This window comes from Ornithodoros turicata, chromosome 7 (genome assembly GCF_037126465.1).
Source record: "Ornithodoros turicata isolate Travis chromosome 7, ASM3712646v1, whole genome shotgun sequence".
In the NCBI taxonomy this organism is placed as follows: domain Eukaryota; kingdom Metazoa; phylum Arthropoda; class Arachnida; order Ixodida; family Argasidae; genus Ornithodoros; species Ornithodoros turicata.
The window spans coordinates 45029227-45047967 of NC_088207.1; the positions used below are offsets into that span (position 1 = coordinate 45029227).

Consider the following 18741-nt stretch of genomic DNA (forward strand, 5'->3'; position numbering starts at 1 on the left):
GAGGCAGCTGTATGTAAAGCAGCCCGCGCGCTAAAACTCGAAGTAGAAGGTTTCTATGAACCTATCGACGTAGGTAAAATGAAGAAGCACGCGATTTAATCTGTTAAATCATTCAGTGCTTTCACACGTCAAGCGTCCTGGAACAGCTGGTCGCACCGGTGCGGCCTACGTTTCCATTTTTTTTCTTTCTACTTCTGTTCTATTCTATGAAGAAGCACGCGTCAAATGATAGTGGAAGGAAAAATCTTTCTCTTCACTTCCAACTTAATTGCGCTCGAACCCATCTAAAATGCAATCTATCTAAAAATCGCTAAAGTCCTTTAATAAAAGTACTGTTCTTTTTCAGGAAGGCCAGCTGCGTTGTTTGACCTGTAAACTTCGATAAATCTTAGTTAAAAATTGCGAGCCCGAAAAAAAGGATAAAGCCACCGTGGTCCACGAAGTTCTCACTTCTGAGCCATCGAAAGTGACGAAACTATTGGTATTCGTCGAGGAACGTCAGTTCACGGTTTCGCAATATTTTCTTGCAGGCAGTGTTCACTTGCATAGCAAAAATTCTCTACGCGTGCGCAATTGGGGACTCTTGGTTGTAGAAAGCTCGGCTTCCCAGGGCCCACCAACGCTACAGTCGCGTAGATCCGTACGTAACAGTTGCGGAGAGAGAAGAAGGAAGAGGAAGTTGCAATGGCACCGGAAAAAGTGCAGAAGAAGAAGAAGAAGAAGAAGTGCGGGCGCCCGAAGATCAGGATGGGAGGATGACCCAATAAAGCTACCGCATTTAAATTCTTGACGATAAAAGCGCTAAAAGAGACAAACACAGATAACACAACATAGAGCACTACTTCACTACTTTCAATTAAGCAGGAAGTAACTGGATTAACTGAATTAAGCAGGAATGTAAAGCAAGAAATTCTAATGGACATTTTTAAGGCATCGGCACCGGACATGGAGTTTACGATAGAAGGTATAGTTGACAAAAACCTTAAATTCCTGGTTTTGCTTATAATTTCAAAAGATGAACATGTATGTTGGTGGTACCACCAGATGATGAAAAACCCGCTTATGCCTTCGTCGTCAAATGTGTCGAAAACTGTAAAAAGAAGTGTGATTCAGAGCGCGATTAAAGCAGCCATCTCCAGGTCGTGTCAACATGAGATCAAGGGATTTGGGATTTGGGATGCAGATAAGATGCAGACAAAGGATTTGGGATGCAGATAACAAGGCTCAAGAATACTGGGTATTCGTTAGAACTGCTTAGTAGTGTATGTTCGAAGATTGTTAGACAATTCCATAAAGGTGCAAGAGATAAGCAAGAGTTGAAAAAGAAGGAAAGAATTATGGTTATTCCACATACTCATGGTTTATCTCATAGACTGAAAAAACAAATGGCACAAGGATATCAAGTAAATGTTGTATGTGGGCACAACAGGAAATTATCAGGGCTGCCTGCGATGGTAAATAATGAAAAGAAAACAGAATGGTTAGTTAAGCATCAAGATCCGGATGTAAAATGTGCATCTGGGGTAATCTATGACATTCCATTGAGCTGTGGAAAAAACTATATTGGACAGACTGGCAGATGCCTAAACACACGTCTAAGGAAGCACCGCAACAACAAAAACAGTAGACAAGGGAATCTCTTTTTGCATTCCAGAGATAGAGAGTGCAATGGATTGTATAGCAAAACAACAGTAAAGGGGCGTTACAAAAAGCAAAGAGAGAGAGAGAGAGAGTTGGGAAGCCCGGCTGATTGGTAAAGGTAGTGACACGTGTGTTAGCGCAGAGAGAGAGGGGGGTATATGTTTATTCACACAAAAGGAGATGCCAGCCAAGCAAGTGCCGGCTTGCTACTCCTTAAAAAAAAAAAAAACTAGCGCAGAGAGTATTACACTATCAGAGAGGGAAAGGGAATTCCTGCTGCATAAATGAAGATGGTTTGACAGTCCATTCAATTGTTGAAAGTACTGCTCTATGTTGTGTTGTCTGTGTTTGTCTCTTTTAGCTCTTTTATCGTCAATAAATATACCAACAAGCCCAAATGGATGTTTTTTCCTTTTTTCCGAAGGTGTTCCTACGTGGCTTAGTGCAACTCGCGCATGACCTGGACTGACAAATATCAAGCAAGGTAATAGTTTCCTTGCGCGGCTAAATGTCACGTTGCATTTTTGCTCCCAGTACTGACAACATATGCCGAGAACAATACATGGATAGCAGAATCCATATCTTTCTAATAAAACCCATCCCGTCCTAAGCACCTCTCGCAAGCTCGTACACAACTTCGCGCTAGATATAACATCCGATTCGCCAGCGAACCATCGGGGATACAAACGGGGAAGGGTGTAGAGGGAAAGGCCAACCTTCAACAAAAACGAAAGGGGAGGGCCTGTACGTATACATCTGACCGGTCAATGGGTGTCTTGGGGCACTCTTCGCGTGCTTTATCCCGCCTAAGGATGAAAGTAGTAATAAAACGTGCGGCGTTGCTCGTTCGGCGTCTAGCGCGAAACGTTTGATGGGAGAACGGAAAGAAAGAGAGACTCGGAGGGACTTTTAGCGTCACTCTCTACGAATTGTAGTAATGAGCGGAGGATAAAGAGTGTTTTATAGGAGCGGTCCTTTCGCTTACGCAAGCGCGATCGACTTGGGAATACCGAATACCCATGTCACGGGCAGTCTTCAATTATCATTGAAACCAATGGCAATTGACCATGCGCTTAGCGTCACCATGCGGGTAACGTGTCAACGTCTCAAACAGCGTTGCATCCAATGCTGCTTGACTGGTTGACAGGTTACCCACTTGGTGGCGCTAAGCGCATTTTGAGTTGCCATTGGTTTCAATGATAATTGAAGACTGACCGTGTGACAGGGGTAGAAGACTCGCGGTAAAGCAGTGGCGCGTTGTGATAACGGACCACAGTGTGTAAATGCATCCGGTGACGTGAAAGACAGCGAGAAAACAGCGAAGACAAGTCTGTCTCATCCTGTTCTGCGCTGTTTCCTCGTCTATTTCGTTCCTGTTACGGAACTCTTCAAACTCAAGCAGATGTTACCGTCGTCGCAACTACACCAGCTGCATAGCATGCGTACTATGTTCTACTACGTATTTTACGTTGCGAGTTTGCCGAAGCGGTGCGAAAGATACTGGCGGCGTCCCGAGCGTTCAGGTGGTTGTGCATCTGCATTGTTATGTGGGAGAGGTAAACATTGCTTCCAGCACCGTGTGTCGGAGATTTGCGGCGCACATCGAAATAACCCCGGGTGGTCGAAATTATCCGCAGCCCTGCCCTGCGGCATAGGCCGCATGTCGCCACAAAAATAGGCTGACTCACGTTACGTGTAAATCTACCCCAATTACCCGCATTGTTTTGTGGCAGCGACCTCAGTGTTACCATCAAGCACGATAGAACAGCAGTCGGCAAGGAGAAAGGAAAGGAGAAGGCATATGATTCTTTCTGCAGCATGTCATACTTAAATCCTGTCTTTTTAGTTTCTGAAAGTCTAGTTCTGGAGGGCACTAGAGAGGTGACACTATTGTGCTTAATATCGGTGAACTGTCTATTTGAAATCTGCCTTTACCCTTGAGCTACTGAGCAAACATTTTCACAACGCGATTGCAAACTTTGAGATGAACCGTGCTCTACACCCATTCTCTATCGGCTTCGCCCCTAAGTGAGTGGGTGAGCGTGGATGCAGCACTGTGCAGTTGAATGATTGCTCTTGCTGAAAGCCGACATACTTTGAACGGCAATTAGGCCATCATTTCATATCATGCAATGAGGAAATCGTTGAAGCGCTGCAATACTGAGCGAAACTCGGTACGACTTTCGCAGAGTTATTCAGCGTCGACGGGAGTCTTTCATGTTCTCCTCTTTTCCGCGTGCATGGTTGGCTGTTCAAGCAGAAGCCAGGGGATGACGCTTCACTGTCGCACATAGTTTGCGTTCATCATGGTTGCACCGAAGTACAAAAATGCTTGCTGTAGCAGGCCATGGTCCCTCCATTGCAGCGGACAGGAAATAGCCGTCACTCAAACGCAACGCTCAAGCGCCTAAGCGCCACGTGGTGCAATGTCATGTGGCTATAGCGTACCCAACCCTGTGTTAAAAGTATAGCAGCTCCAGGACTCATAATTCGCTTGGACCCGAAATGCATTACCGCACGGCCTGTGTCGCTGCTACAAAGCATAACCTCAATCAGCCGCTGCTTTCCACCCGCCGAACAATGACTCTCGTCTCTGTTTATTTTACAAAATTTACTATAATAATAATTTTGTTATCATAGTTATTACCTTAGGGAATCGTTAGGCCAAGAGCCTACATATACGTATTAATGGCTATAGGGAAAACGGTGTTTCCTCACGAAGTTAGAACGAATTGTGACGTGAAGATTTCGTATAATCAATCATGCGCCAAATGTGGAAAACAATGACGAAGGAGACGAAGCTCAACTAAAGGGACACGTGTGTCGCTAGGAAGCCATTAAATTTTCCTCTTTAATTCCCACGAAGGTACCACAATTCTTGTGATTAAACGTATTCCTTCAGCTGTTCTGCATGCAGATGAACGCATATTTTCAAGATACTACAGGGTGATACTATGCGTCGGCATGCCATGCTCTGCAATTACTCAATGCAGGTGGGTCACTGGTGTCGTCTTCATGGGCTCTGAAGGAGGCGCAAACGTGGTAAATTTCAAAGTGGTTGAGCATCGTAGCGCAAAGTTAGAATGCGAAATGTACGAATCCCATATTCCCTGTATGAAATGTGCGGGACGACTCTGTGAAGCTGCCATGTCGGCGGAGCAGCGCTCGTCCATTTGCTTGTACTTAAGCACTGGATGTTGAGCAGACTTGTGCCCGTTACTCCAAAAAAGTAATTGATTACCGTTACAAATTACTCGACTCAAAATGTAATTGAGTAACGAATATAAAAGTAACGCGTTACTCGGGACGTTACTTTCAGTTCATGCAAAAATTCCAGCACCTGTTTGCTTCGAAAAAATGAAAAACCTCAAATCCCAAGTGATTGGGACAGATGAAATAGCGCGAAATAGTCGCGCGTCGGAACTAGCAATAATATTTTTCCGTTTACTACAGATGGCCCAATAAAGACACAGGAAATTGTTATTTTCACAGTCACAGAGCATTCACAGAGCATTGTTATTTTGAGTCAGACTCTACTTCAAAAGTAATTGATTACTCAAAATTGTAATCGAATTACTTGAAAAATTACTTGTTCAAAAATGTAATTGATTACTCGAACAAATACTAAAAAAGTAATTGATTACATGTAACGCAATTACTTACGTAATTGATATTGATTATATCATCAATTACTATTTCATATGATATGTGAAATAGTAATTGATTACGTAACGCGTTACGTACAAGTCTGAGAGAGAGAGACAGAGAGATTATACCGCAGGATTGTTTTGTTGAATGACGTTTAGCCAATGCTTGGTGACATGCCCGTTCGGCTGACCTTTCCCCCTTCTTTTTTCTTTTTTTCGTCTAATAAATATATCCCCCCCCCCCTCCCGGTGATGTGATGACCTGCATGTGCTGACTGATCGTCCTTCTCACAAATATCTCATATCTTGTCCCCTCGAGAAGGGAATCAGCTCGTCTAGGTTTGTGTCTACTGACGGTACAATGTGTTGTCCATCTTTTCATTGCCCGCACTCAGGAATTTTCATCATGGGGCAATAAACTTTCTTTCCTTCGCTCAACTCCCTTCTGAAAGCCACGTGAGGAATGCATCGACGCGTAAATGGTTACATAATCACATAACTTATTATATTTAAAATTAATATTGTAACGTTACTTCGAACAACAACTTCCAGAATAAGTCAGGACTTGCCCGTAACGGAAGTGCTTCCCCCGAGAGAGGAGAGATATGGTCTACTTCTCTACGCTTTCATCAACGCGAAAGGTCACCAGAATCCCCCCTCGCTCAAACTTCAGAGAACCTCGCTAATGGAATATTGAAGAGGAAGGAGGAAAGTAAAAACACCCACCATTTACTTTCAACCTTCCAATCCCATATTTTTCACATCGCGCACGAAGACGGTACAGAGGAGTTTTTTGAATGCCCTCTTTACTTCTTTCCTAAATTAAAAATGTCTCACGCATAAGCGGTGTCCCTATTTACCCACGTATTTAGCTCAGATTCTTTTTTTTCTTTGCTCGTTTAGCAATAGTCCTACGTCTTCCATGCCGCGTACCGAATCTATATATATATATTTCTTTTTTTTTTCTTTCTCACGCGATATGTTATGAAAAGTGAACTAGAGGAGAATGCGAAGGACGACGATGTGGGCAGGGGTTTCTTCCTCTTTCTTTCTTTTTTTTTGTGTGTGTGTTACGTGTTTTCTGGAACGTCGGGTATGTCGTCAGGCATGTATCTAAGTTTGTTACTCTTGTGGCGGCCCGTGAACGACGATGAAGACGTGCCTCTGCGAGCGAGCGCCTCTGGGCCTGCCAGCCAGTTCTACCGGCACCGTCCTATAGCGTGAGGCCACGCACATCTGCCCGCCGGGACATTCCATCATCGCCGGTCAGGACTCATGTAGAGGAACACCACCTCCTCTACACTCTAAACTGTCTGTGGGTTTAACTAAATAAGGCTTGCCTTCTTTCATTCGGACACGTATGTGTGTGTGCTGTACTCTGTCGCCCGGAGTGCCCTTCAGTCCTCGCTCGCGACACTGGATAGCCGTCCCTGTAATATTTCGACGGTTTTGGAAGCTTGGCATCACCAGACAGCGTGCTCCGGATGCTCTGATACCACGTATTCAAGATATCAGGGCGGATAATATATTTTGACTCTTTGTCAGCCTTTTGGCAGTCAGTTTCTCTGCAGAGTCATACAGTAAACGCCCATTATAAAGCAAGCGCATTTTACGAATTATCGTTTTATTTGATATCCCACAACGACCCTGAAATGCTTGCGTTTCGTACCCTAGCATTCAAAGTGTCCGGTATTCGACTCCGTTTAGTTCGAAAGGCGAGCCGGCAGAAACCTTTACGTCAAACCAAGCTTAGCCTTTTTTAAATATTAATTAAAGGCTGCCAAGGTTCAATTTCAACCCTTTCAACTCAGCAGCATCTGGGCCTTTTGAAAATTTCCGAGAATCAAAAAGAACTCTCGCATACGCTACAGTCATAAACTATGTATACATGTACAATGCCGGTGAACTAACGCAAACGATGGTACTGATTAATACGCAGATTTCTCGAACTACTACTTTGCCTTTAAGGCGGGACGTATCGCCATTAATATTGTCGCCGTGTGTTTCTATTGTTTCGAAAGTCTGAGATGAAACGCATTTTGCTATTACTTTTATCAAAGAGTGCGTACGCGACAGATTAAAAGGGTTTTTCATTATTAGCCATATCCTTTTGTTCGCCTCACAATGATAAATGCCGTAATTAGAAATTCTGAAGCGCACTAATATGCAACCGTGAGTATTTCGAAATTCGTCGTTTTGTCTGTTTAGAACAGCTAGAGCGTTAATGACCAGTGATAATGTTTCGAGGAAAGGTCTTAGCGCAGGTTTCGTGGTCGGCGCTTTTGTGCCTCTGTTTACCTCCAGGTGTCCTCAGCGATCCGAGGAGAGCGTGAAAGACATTAGGTTTTACGACGGCGGAGCTCTTATTCCGGTTTGCTGGTTTTTCACGTTGCATGGGATGGTGACACCCACGCGCCGTTACCGGCATTAAGAAAGGAACAATTACCAGCGCTTACTAAGAACAAGAACTAGGATTAGAAATGTGCTGCAGTCACCTAACAGATGGGCTTGACGAAAGGATATCAAGACGACGTTCGTTTTACCCAAAAACAATTCACGACCGGAACAGTCTTCCGGAGAATGTTGTGACGTTGTTACATTACATAACATAATAAGACAGTAGTAACAAAAGACTGTGATTGTGTTGAGGACGCAATAAGTGTGCCATGTCGATCAACGTCACCCGAGAACCCGAACGAAGTATTGAAAGTGTCATCTGACATCTCCAGCCATCTTTTGTTAATAAGACAGTCGTTGCGCATCCAAGCTGAAAGTGCCCTGCTGTCGATTGTGACAGATAACACGAACGAAGTACATTCTGTTTTCGGGGGCACAAAGGAATGTACTAAACATGTTCCTTGGCACTTCTCGCGTACAGTGCTATCAATGTTATGCATTATTTTTCCGTGAAGCAAAACATTTAAAACCATCTCATAAACATGCGACATTATATTCCGAGTTGCCTGGGATGCTTCTTTCCCGAAAGACTATGCGAACGCCCTTCAAGCCGTGCAGATTATGCGGCAGCTGTCTTGGCATGCACTCCAGTAACCGTGCACGTAGCCCGAGCTGTGTGTCTCACATTTTCAAAGTCGAACCACGTCGACAGTCTGGTTCCCTAATTGGGACGCCTCGTGCATATTTACGACCTCTGAAGCGCCACTCAACAGCGCTCGTTATGCGAACCTACTGAAATAAATGGGGAAATAAGTTAACAGTTATTATCATCACGTTGGCAAGCGAGGATTTGTGTTTTTCTAAAGCATGGCGCGATTTTGGCGTTGCATTTTTGTCACGCTGTCTCGCCTGTCATCCTGTGGTTAGCACTCGTAAGAAAGCGCAGATTATAATTAAGTATGAGAATTATTATTATTATTTCGTTTTTGAAACCGAAGCAGTGGCAGCTAAGTGGCACTCGTAAAATGTATGCGAGAACCGAGTCCTCGGAAAATGCTAATTTATGAGGACGATGCGAGGGGATATTTTGACGCGTACACGTGATGCTGTTCAAGTAATCCCGCATCCAAAAGTGCGCAAATATACTTCCATAGACGGGGGACTATAATTGCACCGAGGAAGGCGCTTCTGCGGATATTAGTTCCCGCATACATCAGCAGCTCACGGTAGTAGTGCATAGCGGGTCCCAATCACGGACGTGTTGGGGGAGATTGCGGCCCTTATTTGGTTAACAATTACGCGGGCCAAATGCGAGCAGGTCTTAATCGGCTGTTCGTGGACGAAGCTTGCTTCACCGACATGACTTGCCAGTGGAATGAGTGCCTGTCGTTCTCCACGCGAACGTTGCCGACGGCTGACCCTCATCTCCTGAAATGGGGGTTCCATTATGCTTCGAGTAGGCTTATCCAGGTAGAATTTATTTATTTATTTAGGATACTGTTGACCTGCCGTCGGGGGTCGTTACAGGAGTCAGCTGGCATATAACAAACATCCCAACTTTTGTATAAAAGCGGAACGTCTCTTGCACTAACAACATTCTCCGGAGAAGACAGTTCCAGTCGTGAATTGTTTTTGGTTAAAACGAATTGTTAAACACTTCTGTACTGGCATAGGGTTCTTGTAGTTGAAGCTGATGCTTATGCCTTGAACCCATAGTATCTTTGGCCAAGCAAGCGACAGGGCGCAAGCTGTTGCGTATTTGGAAAATGAACTTAAGCCGTAATGCCTTGAATTGTAATTCTATAGGAGGCAGTCTTGCTCGACGGCACAGCCCAGAAGCAGATGTGCTCGTGCGAAAATCCCTATAAATGAACCCAGCCCCTTTTCTTTCAACACTTTCTAATTTCTTTTTGTGACTAACAACATACGGGTCACAAACCGTACAAGCATGCAGCAATATTGGTAGAGCAAGTGACTTGTACGCGTTAATGGACTTATTCGGAATGGACTATTTCCAAGTACATGCGCGACTGGGACAGCTCGACACGTGTCCGTTTGTCTGCGCTGGAGCTAGATTTGCGGGAAGTCTAAAATCTGCAGAAGTCGGTATGGTTGAAGTGGAGGGAGACTTCCCAGCAATAAATAAATAAATAAATAAATTAGATGAAAGTCGTACCGAGCACACACCACCCCTTGATACCTACTACAGCCTTCGTGTTCCTTTTGCAGGACTACTGAATGCGTAAATGACGGTAGTACCAAACCGAAACTGAAATTCTATGAGGAGAAACCAGAGCTGAGTGACGTCACTCGCGTCGTGATTGCTGTGTCGTCTGCTTGCAGTCGTCACCGTTTCCGTCGTGTAACAAGATCTGTTGCCGGCAAACACTTGAGCAACATATTGATCCGATCATTATGTTAGCAATATTAACGGGGTAGAAACGAATACGCTGTTGAGAAACGACTGTTTCCTTCCAAAACACAATCAGGATCTATTTTTTCTGATGGGATAGCTCGTGAATATCACTGTCATTTATCATGAATTTGAGTGAATTCGGCACGCTCTTGATATTGATGGGGTAAAAAAGTGACGTTTACTTGGCAAATTTCCGAGTTCAGTTCGCAAATATTTACATAATTAAACTGAAGTACATGACATTCACATCAGGAGGTGGCAAAAACCTAATAAGAACAAATGCCGTTGACTGCATAATTCTAGGTGGCGTAGTTTTTTTTTATTATAATTCAATGACACGTTTTCTGGCACACCCTGTAGATATACCATAACCTTTGTATTGATTTTGTGGCGGGGATCCGAAAACCCATCTATGAAACCAATACCTCTATGTTCGGCATTAGCCAACAATCTACTTGGCTAATTTTTTCGTACGAAAAGTGCATAGATATTAAATAAACGAATTTGAAAGATAAGAGCTGCTTCCGCAGCTGCTGAGGCTCCGGCGGCGTGATGTCACTCCCTAAGCGGAGGAGTGAGAGGGCGGCGCTCAGAGGAGAAAAGCGCCGTCCAGACGCCCCGTGAGACGACCGCGCCGGCGCGGCATCCCTTCTCTCAAGGTCGCGCTCTCATTGGTTCTGAGGGAGTGCCGTTTTGCCGTCTTTCAAGAGAGGGAGTTCCGGTATACTCTCAACATCCGGCGTCTGTTTTTGTCGTGTATTCAGTCGAATAACAGTCACACTACGCAACTCTTCCGCGTGGGATTTTCGATATCGTGGTAAGTGGTCCACGAAGAACGAAATGACACTATAGTTTTGGTATGGACTTGAACGGATGCCACCGTTCCTTTAAGTTTATGGAACTGAATATGACCTATTCAGAGTACGCTTTATGCTGCACAAAATACATGCATGAATATCATAAACACTGAGGGAGAAAAGCAGCAAATTGGGAAGCAATTACAACTTGTAGCCCCTAGATTGCAATTACTCTTCATATTTGTTCGTGTGACCCTGAAATTTTTTCTCTCCACCACGGCAAATAATCCTAAGCTTCGCATAACCTTCTGTGTACTTAGTCCCGAAAGAGACTAGTGGTTGTAACTATGCATCTTGTCCCCAAAACGATCGAAATTTTCACCTCCATATTTCTTATATCTCAATCAATCAATTACGATCAAAATTACTCTTCTTTTTTTCTTAGAGTGCATGATTGCTAAGATTTTTGCGAGATAATTGCGCAACAACATTGTTTGTTCCCCATGGAATGCAATATTTTTCAATTTTCCCGCAATCTTTTTCATATTCTGCACATGTACTGTTTTTACAATTAATAAGAATTTACAGCGAGGTCAGCGCCGTGCACACTTTGGCACTCTCTCTATTCTTAATATAATTTCATCTAAATAAATTTTCCTTCGATTTTTCTCAGCAAATGTCGGGACAAAGACTGCTCTTCATTTTGTGCCACATGTGCCATTTTCTCCTTTTGCAGTTCCCAAGAAGGGAAAAGCACTCAATGACATAGCTCGGCATTTCGGGCCTCGAAACTCACGATCACAATCATCTGATAAGGCGTAGGTTCAGCCGCGGCTACGAACTCACGTGAAGGTCGACATGGCTTATCGGCGAGCTCGATCATGCCGCATATTGGTGCACTCACCGGATAACATCGCATTGTAAACAGAGCAGGTGCGATGTTATCTGGTGAGTGCGCTAATATGCGGCACGATCGAGCTCACCGATAAGCCATGTCGACCTTCACGTGAGTTCATAGCCGTGGCTGAACTCACGCCTTATAAGGTGATTGTGATCGTGAGTTTCGAGGCTCCAAATGCCGAGCTACGCTCAATGAGCAAGCCATTTCCAGTCATGGTTCCAATTCATAACCTCAAAAGATACGTGCACCAACTGGTTGTCGCCTAAGCAGCACAATGTACTGAAAGTCGAGTGCAATAGGGGTGGACGGTCCGCGAACGTCCGAGAGAATGAACGACGAGTATGCTAATTAATTGGATGTTGGATAATTTAAGAATTCAGATCACTGGAAGACTTAGGACTTGCGGGCCTGTTGGCTGTGGCAACCAAACGCCTCCATCGTCATCAAAGTAAAGATTTTCTTGTTTGGGCTTGATGGTGGACCTGGTCTACTGAAAGATCAAAGGGAAATTCCTGAGGCTTGTTTGATGGAAAGGACAGGGGACCAGAAAGATGTCAGTGTACCATCAGTATACGTATAGTCTCGCACGTCGATGAATATTACCTTCAAGATAGCTACGACAGAGGATGAATATGCATAAAGCTTGGCTCACACAACTGCATTTCATTGCGTGCAGACACATAGTGCGTATACGTACAACATAAGCAGTCCGGTGAACTGTTGGTGGTGGTGATGATGGTGAAAGGGAAAGGTGAACTGTTCACTTACATACACCGCAAGTGTCAGCCAATGCGAGCCTTTCACGAAGTGTTATGGCGGAAAATTTGAAGTCCGCGTTTGAGTTCGGCGTAACGTAAACTGCAGTTAGTTTCGGCGTAATTAAAGTGTTCAAGCGTAATGAATCCTGCATCTTTCTTTCTTGCAACCTCCATACACTCCATGTTGCTGAGGCCATGTTGAAATTTATATCACACAGAGGAGGAGAAGCGCTTCAGCACGCAAGCGTAGAAGGCGGCGATTGGTTCCCGCTTGCGGCTCGATGCGTGCGTCGGAGAAAGTCCAGCTGGGGCAAACTTCTTGCGTTCTGCTGCGGAATGTCTCGCACGCGTCTGTTGCCGCGGTAACTAACGTCAAACGCTCTCTCTCTCTCTCTCTCTCTCGCAGCCTTCCGCTTTTTCCCCCCGCAGACTATATAATCGTGACGCTTCCTTGGAACAATGATGTTGACAGTGAGAGCGAAACGAAGTGGTGTTCATGATGAGAGTCGCGCGTAATGTGCTTCCGACTGGATTAAATGGCAGGCCGTGAAGGCTAATACAGGCTCTGTGTGCCTTCTAGTTCTGTTTGTTCCTGAAGCTCTTCTGTAGAAAGACCATGTGATAAGCGAAGTTGGAGTCCAATACACAAAACAGGCAGACATACGAAAGACCTCTTACACGATTCATTAGATCCGACTTAGTCACTGTTTACCTTGTTAAGGGGAGAGCATGAGTAGAAAGCTGACAGGTCGCGTAATTGCTAGAGCTGTTCGCAAGAGACAGAACAAAAGAAATCGCGCTTATCTGTAGAAATCTGTGGCACTTACGTGATTGACGATAGAACGTACCGGAGCATGTCAGCTAAGCATGTCAAATTACGTTACGGATGATACAAAGAGAGAGAGAGGGACAGAGAGAGAGAGAGAGAGAGAGAGACAATAAACGTGAGTGAATTGCTTCTGACCTTCTATCGATTCTTCTTCGCCGCATGCTAGACGGTGATGGGGGCTACTTGAAGTACCAAGTACTCAGGTACACTTTGTAGTGTGCCCATTAAGAAGTTACAGAGACACAGTCCTCTTATATTTTCATCCTCTCCTTTCTACTATCTTATTCCTCCGCCTCATGGTCTACATGCTTTGAATGCATTTCAGAGTATAGTCAGCCATCGATTTAGGAATTCCCTCGCTTTATGAATATCACTCTGGGACAAGACACTTCCGCTTCCTCATTCCAAACTTCACTTAATGAATTCCTCTATTTATGAATTTTTTTTCCATGAACGTTAACCGTCCATAAATCGACTGTGTTTAACTCTACTTGCAATTTGTTTGAAGCTCTTTCAAATTGTATGCTTTGTACTGTACTTAACGTACATTGCTCTAGTACATTGCCCTTTAAATACACGAGCACCAACTATCTTATCATTGAACCTTACCGTAGCTCATGTCATAGTGCTATGAGAACCATACCTCACAGTAAATTACCCATGCTTTGCAATGGTATCGCGAGCATCTTCCTCATCGTGGCACTTGTGCATGACGGGATAAAAGATCTAGTTTTGACCTTAAGAACGCGAATAGTCCGGAGGTTGCAATCGTTACCAGAATCATCGCCTGTGGCCCCCGAGGGAGCTGTACGAAGCCCCGATCAGAAGCATCGCTCGCGTCCTAGCTATTCGATGCGCTGAATGAATGGTTTCCGCGGGGAGCAGGCGTTGGGAAACGTAGCTCTCGAAAGCTTATTGTTCTCTCGCTTCTCATTTATTTGCAGTCGGCCGAAATTTATTTTAAGCTTTCGCATCTGATCAGCTCAGGATTTAAGCGAGGCAAAGAAGTTTGAACTATCCAGATCTCTTAGAGCAAGATTACTGGAAAATGCCTGCGCTTATTCATTTATGTTTAAGATATAATAATTCGTGGCATTACGTCGCAAGTCCCAACACGCAAAGACGCAAAGAGGATGATATGTGAACTGAGACAACAAATGTGCAAGTCTTCTTGGCTGACAGGATCTGCTCGATCTTCGCTGTTGTGCAGGGTCGATCGCGAGCTACGCTTCCAGGTACCTCCGTCGTTTCCTCGACAAGCAGCGTGTCTCCTGCAGAGGCTCCGGCTGAATGTCCCGTACAGCGGTCGGTTGCTCTACAAACTGGCCAGGTCACCATCTCCAAACGACCGTAGGACGCTAGAACGACTGCATCGCAGTACGCTAGAAGCAAGTCTGGCTCGCCTGGACGTCCGGCCATTTGACCTTGTAAAGCTCCTGGGTCTACAGCCATTCAATCATCAAGCAGCTGCATTTAAAGCGCTCCTACTTTTCCTTGAAGACACGCATCTGCTTCACATTTTGTGACACTTTCTGGTCGCTCGTTTGTGACAAGTGTTCCCACTAGTTCGGGATGTCTGTCACCCTCCCCCCCCCCCAACTACTGAGTTTTCTCATTTTTATTATTTAATTCAACTAACTGCGGCTGAGTGGTCGGGGGTAGCCAGTCTGACTTTGTCGTGACTTAAATCCCCGTTTTTTTTGTTTTTTTGTTTTTTTCGATCACATCACGTCACGTCACGTCGCAAGACAACTCATGAGCGACGCCACAGGGGTCTCTCTGTGGTTTAATTTTTAACGTGCGCTAAAATCTCAACACGTCCCTCGCGGAAGACTCAAAGGAACTAGTACCCTGCCACCAGGTTGCTGGCGTCCTCGGCCGGGCTCGAACCCGTAGCCTTGGGATCGGGATGCCAACACGCTACAAAGTGAGCCACCGATGGCGGTTTATATTTTAGAGAGGGGGAATAACTTCATGCGTGAGGAACACGGTCAAATGTACAAATGAATGCGCAAAATTTCCATGCCTTCACTTTTTGTCAATGCCCCAACACCGTTCTTTTTTGTTTGTTTGTTTGTTTTCATCACCGCTAGACGCAGACATGCATCACAGCGCTGAGTCTTCCCGGTGTCGACAGATCAGATCATCACCATGGTTGAAAGCTGATTAAAATACAGGAATGGAACGAGGATAGTTTGGCTGTATGGTGTCAAGAAGACCGCTTCTCGGTACTCAATTCAAATAAATTGCTATCAGATTCGCAATCGCTATTAGTTTGAAAATGCCTCGAGGTACCGCTTACAATATGTTATGTTGTTAAAGCTGACACTCGTGCGACTGACTAGAAAACGTGGAAACATCCCATGTCATCACCACTTCTCCTTCATTTACTGTTGTTGTTGTTATGAAAACGTGGAGGATCGCTTCCTTTATGCTGAGATTCTCAATCTCTGAACTGCATCGTGGGAACGGCGTTTTCGCGAGAGCTTTCAATGCATCATAAAATGGACACCAAACAACACTTTAATAAGGTGATTATGAATGGGTTGCTTCATTCACGCAGGCTATACTCTACCCAAACAGCAATGGCTACCAGAAGCTAATGCTGCAGTTCTACAAAGCCAGTCTGTCACGCTTACACCGGCTATATGAGACTTTAGTGTCTGACCTGATTATAAAAAAAAAAAAATGTTGCCAAACGATGATGATGATGACGATGATGATGATGATGGGAACAAGCAAAAATGATCTTAGGCGCGTACAGCATGTTCCCAGAAATACCGTTCCACAACTTCCGCCATCTCCCAGCAGAAATAGGCGTATGTATGCTACTGTAAAGCGTGCTCAGCCACAGCAGGCGGTAGTTCGAGGGGAGGCTGCCTTTACAGGTTACGACGAACGCATGTGTCTTGAATGGAAAAAGTAGCCGGACATTTCACAAAGAAAACATTACCTAATCCGCCGTTTCATTTTTTTAAGTTATACTGGCACGTTCTGAGAGAAGGTTGGTTCTAGATTTTTTTTTATTATTTATTTGACAGCGACAGCAGTTAGCGCCTCGTTTACCGAGATCGCGTCGTCGTCCGTAGCATGTCAAAACCATGAACGAATAAGTTCGATTATCGATTATCACCACAAACGGAGATGTCTCGGGTAAGTAACAAATCACAAGCTGTCACATCACCATATCAGGACCCGCTTCTGCAAGGAGCCACTCCACCTGTGAGAGCAAGTAAGGCCGTTTTTACAGCGCGCTCCCAGACCCACGACCCACCCCCAACAGTTGTCGCTGTCATTCGCCTACAACAGCTGTCGCTGAAATTCGCGTTACACAACCGTAACCGTCTGTTTTTATGTTGACATTAAAATGACTAGAAATTGGAATTAAGTTAAGATGGGTCGTGCGCCTGGCTTAGGCATCCCCGGGCGTTAAGGGCCCGCGTCTTCGGCGCTTATTCTTCAGGAGATTCGGCGGGTGTTTTTCTGCATTTATGTTTTGTCAAATTCTGATATTCTCATATATATATATATATATATATATTCTGATAGTTTGGGCATTTTAGAGCGTTTGCGCCAAAAATAGATACCGAAAAATCGGCAGCTATAACCACTAGGGGGAAGGACTGTGGAGGAAGAGCAGCTTGGTAGGAGGACGTTGAGAACTCAAAGAATTTCCTTTCCTTTGTTGGAGGGTTCCACATGTACTTGAACCATCTTGACCCTCTCATTAAAGTGTTACAGAGGAAGGTTTTCGCCTGAACTAGAGGCTAGCTGCTGCGCAGGTCGGTATTCCCCGCATTCCACTGGAGACGAGGTGAAGGAAAAACGAAAATGTGATGCCCAGGAGGAACAAAAGTGCAATCGGGTACCGGCATTTTCGGAATTTAGCACCATATGCAAGAGTATAATTCGGAGTTTTTCGGAACATGCTAAATTAAAAAAAAAGAAAGAAAAAGTAACGTTCGGCGGGTATGTTCGGCAATTTTGGGCATATGCTGAAAACGCGGAACCCTACATGAGTTTCGTGGCGCGGTGACTACAGTGACAATCTCTGACGCTGAAATTGCAAAACTTCCTGCCGCATTCATCCTAAAGAAACGAAAACTAAGTCAAGTTGGTTCATCGTCCCAACATCTAATGCGTGGAAACGCCGTTCTGAAATGTTGCGGAAACGGTTTCTTGTCTAGCATCAACTGTGCCGTTCCTACCGAAATCGCATATGCACGCACTCCCTCCTGTAACGGTCTCGTCGAAGTGTGCTTGGTTTATAGTCTTTCCTTCCCTAGAAGTTGTATCTCCTTGTGCATTTGGGCTATTGGCCATTAGAGCGGCAGCGCTATCTGAAGAACGAAAACGGACTTGTAATGGGATTTCAGTAGGATGAAGTAGTCTGGCAAATGCTCGTATAGGCAATCTCGGCAGCAGTGCAGCGGAGGTGATACGCGTTCAGGCAGATGGGGCTATTCGTGACCCTCGTAGCTGAAGATCGCCCCTGAATTTCCACTTAGGTTAGGTCATTTAGCGTTTGGGAGAACTTGATGCAAATGTTTTACTGTGTGTAGTTCGAGAATGCATCATGAAATTCGTGGCAGCGATGGATGCAACTCTGGTCGACATATCCGCATATAACCGTCGAATCGCTTACAGAGTTTTCCTTTTTACTTAGAGGCACGTGAATTCAGCCATCTAGAAAGCAATGAAGGAAACAGAAACACGTGTTAGTCAAAACAAGAACCACGGCGTCAGCAAGAAAAAAAAAAAAAAAAAGGAAAGGGAGGCTCTCTTCATTAAAGAGCCCCACGAGGTTCTGATCGTATAATTTAGTTTGCTGACTTTCGATTCAACTTATCAGTTTTATTTTAAAAATGAATGAAATAAATAACCTAATATTGCTCATTAAATTAATCAGTAATTGGATATGAAACGCGTGTAATTAACTCCTACACCAAACAGTAAGGGAAAATTGATTTTAAAGTACGCATATTCAAACATACAAAGATTCCCCTAAATATGTTTTATTCCCGTACGACAAAAATGCTAAAAATAAGCTTGCGTTCGCGAAAGGGATACGACGAAGAGCATCATACCCCATCTTATTTTTCCTGTGGACGCCACCATATTGAAAGCGCAGCGCCATCTACCCGGGGGAGCACGTTTAAAACTGTTTACCGCCCAACTCCAGAGAGGATTTTTTTTTCCTTCCAGGTATCGCCTTCCTCCTTTCTGGCTTGTGCTGGTTGCAAAGGCACGGCTGTGAGGTTGCTAGAAAACGGTGTATAGCAATGGCATCGATGTGACCGGAGTCCACGCTGCTACGACACATATCGTCAAATCATTGTCCAGTGAACGCTCTAA

General features: G+C 44.6%; 1 protein-coding gene across 1 annotated transcript in view; it reads left to right on the forward strand.

Moving 5' to 3' along the window:
* LOC135399936 (QRFP-like peptide receptor) overlaps positions 1-18741 on the forward strand; it is a 220334-nt gene that overhangs the window by 129223 nt on the left and 72370 nt on the right. The gene's annotated exons all lie outside the window — the stretch shown is intronic.